The 13,625-nt window shown below is 47.6% G+C and overlaps 1 long non-coding RNA gene across 1 annotated transcript in view; it reads right to left on the bottom strand.

Annotated features, from left to right (window-relative positions):
* Nucleotides 1-4,629: 4,629 nt before the first annotated feature.
* LOC146806011 (uncharacterized) overlaps nt 4,630-13,625 on the bottom strand; it is a 487,650-nt gene continuing 478,654 nt past the window's right edge. The window contains exon 4 of the long non-coding RNA XR_014967954.1: nt 4,630-5,247. This is a non-coding gene — a long non-coding RNA (uncharacterized LOC146806011). The remainder of the gene's footprint in view (nt 5,248-13,625) is intronic.

Below are 13,625 nucleotides of genomic sequence, written 5' to 3'. Positions count from 1 at the left end.
ACTGCTGAGTTCATTAGAGTACAAATGTCAGCATGAGTCAATTCTAAGTCCAGGGGGGTTCTCCTAACATTTTGAGCCCATGCATAATCAACATACCCATCTTCAAAATGTTCAAGACAAGGGGAATTTCAGGGACATTTTATGTAATCCAGGCTGACATGTTAATTGCTATATAATTCAAGTAGTTTCAGGATTTCACATTACACTTGTTAGTTGAAGTTCACAAAATTATGCCAATATGCCACTTAGCCTAATTATGCGCCATTTGCGAACAATATTTACTACAAATGCAAGCACACAGTCCAACAGGAGGGTTTGTTTTTTGCAGTATTCTTTAGATCAAAGTGCATCCTCAATTCAAATATTGATGTGAGGACTCATTTTCAATTAACATATTACGCTGAATGATGGATTTGAATTCTGCCTCGTTAAGCATAATTTCAAACAATTTTGCTAAAATTTCAAGTAGTTACGAAATAACGTGTTAAGCAAATTTTGCGCACACCCAATCACCTAAATTCTATGCCATGCAAACAAAACAGGGGGATGTATAAATTTGGCTGAGGAAGTTATGCACTCAGAAACTCAGCATATGGCTTAAGGGCTTACAGATGTTGCTCACATTTTCTGGGCCTATTCTTCAGATGGCTGCCCAAAGACAACCAGCAACCATGACAAACTTAAATCCTGTAATCATCCCTGGACTGAGTCCAGGGTCAAACATCACTGAGATCACGTAGACTCTACGTCAAAACGCGCACACGTGGTATTTACACCCGTTTTTTTCACTAAAGCCATTTGAGAGCAGAACAAAAATAATCTAGACAACAAGCAAGGTTTAGGCTCAGCAAGTCATTACTTTAATCATTTTGTAAATATATATCCCCTGAGGTTTAGCAGTTGCTTCTTTGAGGAGAAGACAGTTCACCTTCCTAAACCACATCTTTTTTTAAACCACTTCTTTTTTCCATTTCTGCTCTTGGATTGTCGGCAGTATTCAGTTTATTTTTTTATTTTGCATCTCATCTTGAAATGCGTTCTCTTATGAGAGTTACTTTCCTCTATTGGAACCTAGCATTCGTGAGTACCAGAAGCTGTCACTGCTGATGCTATTATATTTGGAATCACATTTAATGAAAAAAGGGCATGAGAAAAATGAACAAGCATTGGTATAGCCAATAGGTCTCGCCTTTGGGACCTTATAAGTGTTTAGCCATGCAACAGTTGATGTTGTTGCACCAAAGATATTGTGCTGCAAAACTAAATACTTATAAGGTCCCAAAAGCGAGACCTATTGACTATTCTAATGCTTTTTGTTTGTGCGACTTGAATTTGTTGCATGGGAGTGCTGTTCAACTGCCTGGAAATATTTCTGCAGTTTGTTTTTTGTTCTGGCGTGCTGCGGCATGGCCATGTATGAAAGATAAAGGGAGAGGCAGAGACTGGCGCTTGAGAGAGAGGCAGGGACGGTCAGTGGAAGAGAGAGAGAGGAAAAGCAGAAAAGAGGCAGAGACAGGCACAGTGTGAAAGTCAGAGAAACTGGGGCACAGAGAGAGGCCGAGGCAAGTTGTGGAAAAGCTAGAGATGCAGAGTCAGTGGAAAAGATAAAGACAGACAGCAGAAAAGACAAACCTGTAAAGATAGAAAGAAGCCCTGGAAAACAGAGAGAGGCAGAGACTGAGCCGTGTGGAGAGATGGACCGACCTTTGAAAAAGGCAGCGACAGACACAGTTCCCGTGTTTTTCCACGTGTCCACTTAGGGTGCTCCATGTGTGTAAGAACGCCTTCTTCCTGTTTCAATGACATGGCGTCAGACTGGAATGTTAGCAGGCAGGCCTCTTCATGTTGATAAAACACAGGACACTTGCATTGGCATTCCGCGCCATCCAAAGTAATTGTCTTTCTATGTGCGACGGGGAAAAGCGCCAGACATTTCTAATCTTTCTAAAAAACCAAGGAATGTTCTAGAAGTTTGTGCTTTACATTAATGACGCATTTTAGCAAGACAAAGTTCACAAGGGCCCACTCTACAAAGAGCCATATATTTCATCCTGGCCGGAGTTGTGTGTGTTTAAGTTTTTCCATATATCAGTGGCACTTTTACAACTTGTTATGCCTGAAAAGTTATGCATAAAATGTGCAGAGAAGCCCCCTCCAGGCCCTCGCCTTACTGAAGACATTACAGCGCCATGTTGCATTGTTGCGTGTTTGGCACAAATTAAACGCAAACAGAATTTGCACGTTTGAAGTTCCCGTGCCTCACAATATATATCCGGCTAACATCTCACTTCCTTCTAGTGGATCTGCCTCCCAAGTGCGTGTGGTATTTAAAAATTGCACTGGTGTACAAATGTGACTTGGAAAATATTCTATTACGACAGGGGACAGGCTCCAGACCTCCTGTAAACATCACTAGAATCTCGCTTCCTGCGGTGGCTGCTTTTTTCAAAAGGGGCCGCTTCATATGACAGCATTAAACATAAACTGAAATGCAAACTTTTTCACAGACATGCGGGCCTAAAGTGAGTAAGAGTTGCACTGTCGCTTAAAGTTAGAACTTTTCCCACGAAAAACCTTAGTACCGACCAGCCTCAAACCCCAAAACACGGGGTGACAGAATCCAGACCACAAATATAAGGTCTGTAAAATAAAATAACAAGCATGCGCAGTATGACGAGAGGCAGCAGGGGGAGGGGAGAGAGGAGGGGGCCTGCGCCTGTTTTCCTTACGGGAGTGAGCAGGGGTACCATATGTTTGCAAGTTAATTACAAACATATGGTGTCAAAGCTCGCTCCTGCAAGGGAATCGCCAAATGTGCATGCGTTGCCATTGAAAGCAACGCAACGCATGCATGTTTTTAGGGCAAAAAGCGAATCGATTACAAAAGGTCTTTTTCCTATGCAGCGCATGCGTTCTGGTTAGGCCAGACCTATAAACGACTCCTTTCCCCTTTATACCTACATTTTTATTTTTTTTAACAAAAAGTGGCCCCTCAGCTCTATCGGAGTTATTATTTCTAATCATCATGCGTTTTGTGCAAAGTAGGGAAGCATAAATGAGGCTGCATGTTTCTGACAATAACCCACTAAGATTAGTCCCCACAATGCAGTTGTTCATGAAAAACCAATCAACATTCAAGCCTCACATATTAAAAAATTCAATTTAAAACAGACATAATCAATAATACACAGTTGTGCGTAAAAAGTAATTAATATAAATCTGTCTTTACCATAGTGATTTCCGATGCTAGCATCTAGGCTGTGATAAGAAAGGCTAGTTAGCAAAATTTTCAACAAGTAAAACACACCCTACTTCAAAATGTACACCTTCATACTACAGGAATGGTACAGATATACAGAAAGCACCATTTTGCAAGGTATATTTTATTGCATATAAGCGACCAATGTGATTCAGCAGCACACAATGAAAATACAGTTTTCCTGTGTATCAAATTGTTAAAATCTGGTTTGCGATGTCAACATAATCGGCACCATCTTGTCCCCTCTCAGGCCCGTACGCTCACTTAAGCAGTAGCCATTTTGAAGGCGCCATGGCCCCTCTGCACCTCGCCAATCACCAGCGCGTTCCCTAGGCGCTGCGAACATCCCCCGCGCGCCGGCCACCCCCGCTCTCTCATACATGGGCCATAAACCCTCTCCTTCTGCACGACCCTGCCATGGAACCGCATCCCACGCCTGACCAACACCTCCTTTTATCCCATACATGGTCATCCATCCTTTTGATAACCCCTTCCTCTGCGCCTGATTGTCCGAACCGATCCCAGGCCATCACCTAGCCCTGCGGATGCAGTTTATTGCCCCTACTGTAAGAGAAACACCTCACATCAAAGGGATTGCAGTAGATCAAGACCCCCACCCCCCTGAGACCCAACCAGTCGCACACACCCCCGGGAATTGGCGGAATGTCCAGCTGTGTGATAGCCATCTCCTACTGTGGGTGGGGTGGGGACCTCCACTGTAGTTATGGGTGGGGGCGGATCCGAGCCAGGGATTCCGAGGATGTTCTTTCATGTATCAAAGCGATCTCAAGAATGTGCCATGTACAATAAACCGGTAATAAAGCAATAAACCTGTGTATAAGAGGCCAGGCCTCAGAGATGTTGATAGAGCACCTCGAGAAGATTCCCTGTGGGTCTGATCTGATGTGTTCTCCTCCGGAGAGAATAAACCTTTGTTTCCTGCCTTCCAGTCTTCAGCGCCTGCCTCTTTTGGTGGTTAATCATCAAATGGTATAAGAGGCGATTACCGCCGGGCAATACTTGAAAGGTTATCGACTGAAAATGCCGCTACCATTTAACAATAAGATGAAGTCAGTAGTGATAAAAGTGTAACACTTACACTTTATTGTGTATTATAAAAGACTGCATGTAGAAAACAAGTTTTCAGTTTTTCATCACAAAAAGACAGACATTTGATAAAGTACAGGAGACAGAGAAACACTTTAGCACAGGCAGGTAGTATAGCATTTGTTCGAGGGTTAAACAAATTTCTGTTTGTTGGCACACTACACCAATAAATTATATAAGGGATGATACATAGGTTTGGGGGCCATGTGAATCCCAAAGGACAGGGTCCCATGGCAAGTAAAGAAAACTTTCACCAGACAATATTCAAAGTCAAAACTATAAAGGTTTATTCAAAATTGAATAGACATTTTAGAAAGCAAAAATATTGATAAGTTAAGCAGTTTAAATCAGCATCAATGTATAACATAAGTCAAGCGAAATTTTCTAAGTATATGTTGTGCGAGAGGACAGAAATGAAGTCTGCTTAACGACAATAATCACAATGTTCTGTAAGTTTAATTTAAATATATAGACTGTGAAGGAGACTGTTTTTGAAGAAATAAGTTCAAGGTCTGTCATGCATCCGAAATAGGGCATCTTTATAGGTTTCAAATAGTGAAAGACACGCTTGCAACATGGTGTCAAATGAGATAATAAAGACAACAACAAATACATTTTCAAAAATACATAATGCATTAATTGCCACATTTTTAGAAATGTCTTCAGAATGCATCACTTATGCTAAACCTTAACCTCAAACAGGTGAACTAAACTGTGTCTTTGCACATATTAAACAGAGTCATTCACAAGAACAGGAAAATCCATGATTTGTTGCAGGAGTGAATATAGTTAGGGTTCATCTTCCTCCAAAGGGCTACAAGTGAAACAAAAGAAATGACATTTAAGTTCAGCACAAAAGCACAGCATGAATCCTATTTTGACTATTTGTTGTTACCGAGAAAGAATTTAAGCAGTCCTTTTAAATGTGAAGAATAAAAAGTATTTTTTTGTGTTTGCAAAACAAGTGCCAGTATTAGGAGTTTAAGGCACACTTACATTAACTGGAGGCCTGATTATGCTAACTTAACAAATATAAATAAGCATTAAATCTTAATTCATACATTTTCTCTCCCAATAAAAGAGGTGAATTAGTAGAGACATGAGACAGATCTACACACTAGTGGTCTCTTAATACAATTATCTCTGCCATAACAATCAAAATCGTTTTTGAAATCTAATTTGCAGCAAAATGCTATCTTACAAAACATGCATGTACCCAAATTATGATGGCTCCTACACATCAGGAAAACGTTTGTTTGAACTAACAAAAAGCTTTTTGCTGCAGATGTAATATATCTAGGTCTTAAAGTGTCATGCCTCTAAAATATTGAAAAGTTTGATTAAGTGACACATAGCAAGTAAACACAATTATCCAAGTGTATCAATACAAGCTACAGTTAGGACTGGAAGACAGTATATTGCTTTGTTTCACACAACTCACTAAACAGATATGACAGTTTGATATTAGCTTTTTATAATGGAAGATATTCAGCAAGGTGCACATAGACCCAATTTGCCATAACATCTGTAATACTAATGGGCATTGTGTGGTATTCCGATGCAGGAATATTGTAGTGGAATATTGGATTGCATTGTAAGAAGGTGGATGAGGAGACTGGAAGGTTCTATTCTAGGCAGTTGTACATGGACCTTGTAGCTGGGATGTTGGATGTGAGATGCTCCTAATTAAAAACCTGATCTATCTGTTCGTGGAAGGCATAATCTTTACTCTGGCGACAACTGGGCAGAAGCACCTCCACATCACTTCCACCTCAGACTTGTATTACTGGTTTTCTAGACCGAGCTGAAATCGGCATGTTTAACTCTTGGCAACATTTCTGCATGGCATCGTGCCTGTACTTCTATTACATGATTTCTTTCTCTATTTGCTGCTGATTTCTGCAGTGTATTTTCGGGGAAAAGATTTCCACCTGTGCAGCGTATTTTCAAAGAATTGACTTTCTCCTTCAACGCGAGTATTAATAGCTCATGACACTCCTTGGTGTGCACTTATAGTCATGATTCTGTTGGAAGTGTGTGCGCATGCCAGCTGCTCCATGCACCATGTGTTTTTAAGGAACAGACTTTCATCTTCAGCATGGGCGGTAATAGCTCATGACACACTTAGGTGCAGCCTCGCAGTCAAGATTCTGTTTGGGGTGTGTGCACGTGTCAACTGCTCTATATGCACACTGTACCTGCATTGCAGGTCACATGTGGCACAGGAAATTTCTTCGACTGCCCAAACTGTGGTTCTACATAGTATTGCAAGGAGAAATTAAAGAATAATTAACCCATCTTTATTAGAACTCACGTGCTCTCACTTTTGACTTTGTGTGAAACAGTCAGAATATCTGAAGTACACACATTGGTTTTTAAAATCCTCCTGGTCACGGGAGTACCCCAATTGAAACTAGTCTGCAAACAACTCATTGCAGACAGCCTCTGGAACCTGCAGAGTGTCTTGATGCAATAGTCTACATATGACTTCCTTAAAATAGAGTCTAGACCACGAACAACCCTTTGTATAACTCTGGTAATCACAAGTACTGCAACTAAAACTGCTGAGAAACAACTACTTGACTTACAAGACACACCGGAAGTAAATATTGTTGTATTCTTCACCAGATTTATTGAGTGGATGAGCTACTGTTTAACTGTTTTTTTTTTTACTAAATCTTCTAGATTTAGTGTCAGAAGAGGGATAAGACAAGGATGTGTTTTAGTCCCCAATCTCTTCTCTCTCTATGTGAACGGGTTGATAAAGAGCTCAAATGTTCAAATGTTCTAGTATCCTGATTTTCAAAGGGTGGATGGAGCTGCCGATGTAGCATAAGCCACATGGACACACCAAACAATAGATAGCATATGAGGTGCTGCAGGTCAAAAATGTAGTTATAGATCTTTTCAAGTTTATGTCCGGAACTGTGTTTGTCAGAACGCTTTTGCTGTTCAAACAGGCTTTACAATTTCCGCACGGAAAGAAACCTTTATGTACTAGCCTGTCTCTTAGTGATCTTGACTTTTTAAAGGTCACTAACGGATATGGCAATTCTTTTTAAGCATAAGTTTCAGGAAATTAGCTTCCGCTGAATAGGTGGTAATCGTTCTGAACTTGCCTTCATGCGAGTCATTGGAACCTCTCTTCTGTCTTTTACTGTCTTTCAATAAGTGTTTTCTGGGGATCCCTCTCACTTTATGGAGTGTACCCTCTAAGAGGGCCAATTCATAACCTCTCACCTCAAATCTAGCTACACATTCCTTAGCAGCTGCTTCAAAGTCACATGTTCTCGAGCTGTTCCTTTTTAGTCCTAAAAGCTCTCCATAGGGGATACTTTGTTTCAATTTAGGTGGATGATTACTAGTTGCAAACAAAGTTGAATTTCCCGCGGTTGTTTTGCGATAGAGAGCTGTATGTAATTCACCATCCAACACAAAATCCTTCAAGTCAAGGTAGTCCACTGCCACTGGACTAACCGTGCCTGAAAAGTGCAGATATAAATTGTTCTCATTCAAATCTTCAATGTAACCTCCTGCGGACTCAGACGTGCCCTCCCACACAATAAAAAGATCATCGATGTATCGGTGCCAGACTACGGCTCTGCCTTTGCTAGTGCCCCTTTACATGGGTTCTGGGCACCTGCTCCTCCCACCAGCCAACAAACAAGTTCACATAGCTGGGAGCAAAGCAGGTGCCCATCGCTGTGCCAGAGATCTGTTTAAAATAATTATCTTCAAAAACAAAGATGTTGTTGGTAATGCAAAATCTTGTAAATTCAATCAGCATCAATCAATCAATCAATCAATCATAGCATTTATATAGCGCGCTACTCACCCGGAGGGTCTCAAGGCGCTGGGGGGGAGGGGTTCATTACTGCTCGAAAAGCCAGGTCTTGAGTTGCTTTCTGAAGGAGAGATGGTCCTTGGTCAGCCGAAGGAGGATGGGGAGGGAGTTCCAGGTCTTGGCTGCCTGGTAGGAGAAGGATCTTCCTCCGGTGGTGGCTCTGTGGATACGTGGTACGGCAGTGAGGGCGAGGCTGGTCGAACGTAGCTGGCGGGTGGGCATGTAGAAGGTCAGGCGGTTGTTGAGGTACTTGGGGCCTAGGTTGTGGAGAGCCTTGTGTGCGTGGGTGAGGAGTCTGAACATGATCCTCTTGCTGACGGGTAGCCAGTGCAGGTCTCTCAGGTGGCTGGAGATGTGGCTGTGTCGGGGGATGTCCAGGACGAGTCGTGCGGAGGCGTTCTGGATGCGATGGATTCTTTTCTGAAGTTTGGCTGTGGTTCCGTCGTAGATGGTGTTCCCGTAGTCCAGTCGGCTGGTGACGAGTGCCTGGGTGACCGTCTTCCTGGTTTTGGTGGGGATCCATCGGAAGATCTTACGGAGAATGCTTAGGGTGTTGAATAAGGGTGGGCGTAGTTCGCGAAGTAGCACTTCGCGAAGCTACGCAAAGTGCAGTTCGCACTACGCGAGCTACGCGTAGCACTTCGCGAACTGCGTAGTAACATGTTCGCACTGTGCAAGATGTTGTTTTCAATGATTGCACAGTGCGGACAAGCAACCGGCACTGTGCAATCATTGAAAATGGCATCTTGCACAGTGCGAGCTGTAGTTTTCTGCTGCTCGAGTAGATTTTTATTCGAGCGGCAGCTTTCTCAACGCGAACTGGTAGTTTCTCATCGCGAGCGGTCGTGAGCATACGCGACCCCTCGCAATGAGAAACCTGACCTCCTCGCATTGGGAATCTCGCCGGAAGGTTTATTTTCCATGCTCGCGATTGCCAACTTGATGTTGCTGATCGCGAACAAGGAAAAAGTCTCGCCGGGATGTCATTTTGCTTGCTCGCGGTCGCCAACTTGACGTTGAGGACCGCGAGCAAGCAAAAAATGACCTCAGCACTACGCAACACTACGCTACGCGTGCTCGCACTGTGCTACGTGCAGTTCGCGTAGAGCGAAGTTGCGCAAACTTCGCAAACTACGCGAGCGTAGCGTAGTGCTTTGCCCAGGCCTAGTGTTGAAGCATGATGATGAGATGGCGTTGACTTGTCTGGTCATTGAGAGGGAGGAGTCCAGTATGAAGCCCAGGTTGCGTGCGTGGTCCATTGGCTTGGGAGTGGCGCCCAGGGCAGGGGGCCACCAGGAGACGTTCCAGGCGGAGGGCGACAATCCAAGGATGAGGACTTCCGTCTTGTCTGAGTTCATTTTCAGGCGGCTGTTCTTCATCCATTCGGCGATGTCTTTCATCCCTTCCTGGAGGCTGGTTCTAGTGGTGGCGGGGTCGTTGGTGAGGGAGAGGATCAGCTGGGTGTCGTCGGCGTAGGAGATGATGTTGAGGTTGTGTTGGCGTGCGATGGCTCCAAGGGGGCTCATGTAGACGTTGAAGAGGGTTGGACTGAGGGATGATCCTTGTGGGACGCCGCAGATGACTTCGGAGGCCTCGGATCTGAATGGGGGCAGGCGGACTCTCTGAGTTCTTCCGGCGAGGAACAAGATGATCCACTCCAGTGCCTTCTCTTGGATCCCGATGTTGCTGAGGCGCTGTACTAGGGTGCGGTGGCAGACAGTGTCGAACGCTGCAGAGAGGTCCAGGAGGATGAGGGCCGCTGTTTCCCCGTTGTCAAGCAGGGATCTGATGTCATCGGTGGCTGCGATCAGTGCGGTCTCGGTGCTGTGGTTGGCTCGAAAACCGGATTGTGAGGGGTCGAGGGATCCGTTCATCTCGAGGAAGGCGGCGAGCTGTCTGTTGACGGTCTTCTCGATGACTTTGGCAGGAAAAGGGAGGAGCGAGATGGGGCGGAAGTTCTTGAGGTCGGTGGGGTCTGCTGTTGGTTTCTTCAGGAGGGCGCTGAGCTCGGCGTGCTTCCAGCTCTCCGGAAAGGTGGCGGTGTGGAAGGAGGTGTTGATGATGTCCCGTAGTTGGGGTGCGATGATGGAGTCGGCCTTGTTGAAGACGTGGTGGGGGCAGGGGTCAGCAGGTGATCCGGAGTGTATGGTGTTCATCGTGCGGGTGGTGTCTTCGGTGCTGATTGGGGTCCAGGAGCAGAGTGTTGTGGTGGGGGGCGTTGGTTCGGCGGTAGGGTGCGTGGTTTGTGCGCCGAAGCTGTTGTGTATGTCAGCGATCTTGCGATGGAAGAACGAGGCGAGTGAGTTGCAGAGGTCTTGTGAAGGGGTGATGTCGATGTTTCTGGCACTGGGGTTGGAGAGCTCTTTGACGATGCTGAATAGTTCCTTGCTGTTGTAGGTGTTGTTGTCCAGTCTTTCTTTGTATGCTGTCTTCTTGGTGGTGCGGATCAGCTGGTGGTGCCTGCGGGTGGCGAGCTTGATGGCGGTCATGTTGTCTGTGGTCTAGTCGTGGCGCCAGGCTTTCTCGAGTGTGCGGCAGTTCTTCTTGGAGTCCTTGAGTTCGTCGGTGAACCAGGGGGCTTTCTTGCTGCCGGGTCTGCTGGGACGGTTCTTCAGTGGTGCGAGGTTGTCGGTGCAGGCGGTCAGCCACTGTGTGAGGTTGCTGGCTGCTTTGTTACGGTCCATTGTGCTGGTGGGAAGGTTCCGGCTGAGGGAGGTGGTGAGCTGTTCGGCGGTGATCTTGCTCCAGTTCCGGCGAGGAGCCTGTTGCGGGCGGTGGTGGATCGTGGATTTCCTGAAGCTGAAGTGGACGCAGCTGTGGTCAGTCCAATGAAGTCCGGTAGAGTGGCTGAAGGAGATGTGTTTGCTGGATGAGAAGACAGGGTCAAGTGAGTGGCCGGCGTAGTGGGTGGGTGTGTTCACCAGTTGCTTGAGTCCGAGGTTGGCGAGGTTGTCCAGCAGGGTGGTGGTGTTGCAGTCCTTGTTGTTCTCCAAGTGGAAGTTGAGGTCCCCTAGGAGGATGTAGTCAGCGGAGGGGAGGGCATGCGGGCTGATGAAGTCTGCGATGTCTTCGCTGAATTGTGTGCGCGGTCCCGGGGGTCTGTAGATGAGGGTGCCTCTGAGGGTCGTCTTGGGGTCGGAGTGTATTTGGAAGTGAAGGTGTTCAGCGGCGGTGAAGGTGTCGTCAGAATTGGTTGTGATGTGGAAGGTGTTCTTGTGTATGATGGCGATGCCTCCTCCAGTCTGGTTGACGCGGTCCCTCCGGGAGATCTTGCATCCGTCCGGGATGGCTGTGGCGATGTCGGGCGCTGAGGAGGCGTTCAACCAGGTCTCTGTGAGGAAGGCGACGTCTGGCGATGTTGTGTCGAGGAGGTTCCAGAGTTTGACGGCGTGTCTGTGGATGGAGCGTGTGTTGAGCAGGATGCACTTGAGGTGGTTGTAGCTGGTGTTCGGCTTGGTGGGTGTGGTGCAGGTCCGGAGGCAGGTGAATTTGCAGTCTTGGCAGGTGAAGGGTCCGTGGGTGCGTTTCAGGGTGGCTTGGTAGCAGAGGGGGTTCCGGCCGGGTTTGAGTGCATTGAGGTTTGCGGCGTCGTAGGTCCGTCGTGTGGGCAGTCGTCGACGGGGGTCAGGGGTCCTGGCGCTAGGTGCGGTCCGGCCGCAGACGGGCGCAGACGGGCTTGCCTTAGGCGCAGCCTCCATATAAGTGGGCGTGGGGGGGAGGAGCAGCTGGGAGGCGGGAGCGGGGTGGCGAATGGGAACGGCGGGGGGGCGGGCCGCAGGGATCAGCGGCGGGAAGCAGAGGTCGAGGCGGGAACCGGGGGGGCACAGAAAGCAAAGGGGAACGGGGGGAAACCAGTTACGGGTACAAAAAGCAAATGTGAACGGGGTGAAAAACAGTTAAGGGATACAAAATGCAAAGGGGAACGGGGGAAAAACAGATAAGGGATACAAAATGCAAAGGGGAACGGGGGAAAACAGTTACGGGATACAAAATGCAAAGGGGAATGAGGGGTGAAACGACTGACACAGCACAAATACCAATGCAGGAACAACAGCGGTCAGACCGCAGCTACAGCGCACAGCTCAGGGAGGACCACACGGTGGCTGGGGGGGCGACCTACCTGGTGACAGGGTCAAGGGTCGCTCCCTTTACCACCGTGCGGCCTCCATATAATTGGGCGTGGGAGGGAGGAGCAGCTGGGAGGCAGGAGCGGGGTGGCGAATGGGAACGGCGGGGCCGCAGGGAGCAGCAGCGGGAAGCAGAGGTTGAGGCGGGAACCGGGGGGGCACAGAAAGCAAAGGAGAACGGGGGAAAGCAGTTACTGGATACAAAAAGCAAATGTGAACGGGGTGAAAAACAGTGACGGGATACAAAAAGCAAAGGGGAACGGGGGGAAAAACAGTTAAGGGATACAAAATGCAAAGGGGAACGGGGGAAAAACAGTTAAGGGATACAAAATGCCAAGGGGAACGGGGGGAAAACAGTTACGGGATACAAAATGCAAAGGGGAACGAGGGGTGAAACGACTGACACGGCACAAGTACCAATGCAGGAACAACAGCGGTCAGACCGCAGCTACAGCGCACAGCTCAGGCAGGACCACGCTGTGGCTTGGGGGGCAAACTACCTGGTGACAGGGTCAAGGGTCACTCCCTTTACCACCGTGCGGCCTCCATATAAGTGGGTGTGGGAGGGAGGAGCAGCTGGGAGGCAGGAGCGGGGTGGCGAATGGGAACGGCGGGAGGACGGGCCGCAGGGAGCAGCGGCGGGAAGCAGAGGTCGAGGCGGGAACCGGGGGGGCAGAGAAAGCACAGGGGAACAGGGGGAAAGCAGTTACTGGATACAAAAAGCAAATGTGAACGGGGGAAAAACAGTTAAGGGATACAAAATGCAAAGGGGAACGGGGGGAAAAACAGTTAAGGGATACAAAATGCAAAGGGGAACGGGGGAGAACAGTTACGGGATACAAAATGCAAAGGGGAATGAGAGGTGAAATGACTGACACGGCACAAGTACCAATGCAGGAACAACAGCGGTCAGACCGCAGCTACAGCGCACAGCTCAGGGAGGACCATGCGGTGGCTGGGGGGGCAACCTACCTGGTGACAGGGTCAAGGGTCGCTCCCTTTACCACCGTGCGGCCTCCATATAAGTGGGTGTGGGAGGGAGGAGCAGCTGGGAGGCGGGAGCGGGGTGGCGAATGGGAACGGCGGGGGGGCGGGCCGCAGGGAGCAGCGGCGGGAAGCAGAGGTCGAGGCAGGAACCGGAGGGGCACAGAAAGCAAAGGGGAACGGGGGGGAAAGCATTTACTGGATACAAAAAGCAAATGTGAACGGGGTGAAAAACAGTTACGGGATACAAAAAGCAAAGGGGAACGGGGGGAAAAACAGTTAAGGGATACAAAAAGCAAAGGGG

This window comes from Triturus cristatus, chromosome 8, assembly GCF_964204655.1.
Source record: "Triturus cristatus chromosome 8, aTriCri1.1, whole genome shotgun sequence".
NCBI classification, from domain to species: domain Eukaryota; kingdom Metazoa; phylum Chordata; class Amphibia; order Caudata; family Salamandridae; genus Triturus; species Triturus cristatus.
The sequence above is the reverse complement of the archived record's forward strand: the minus strand, read 5'-3'. Positions and strand labels throughout refer to the sequence as shown.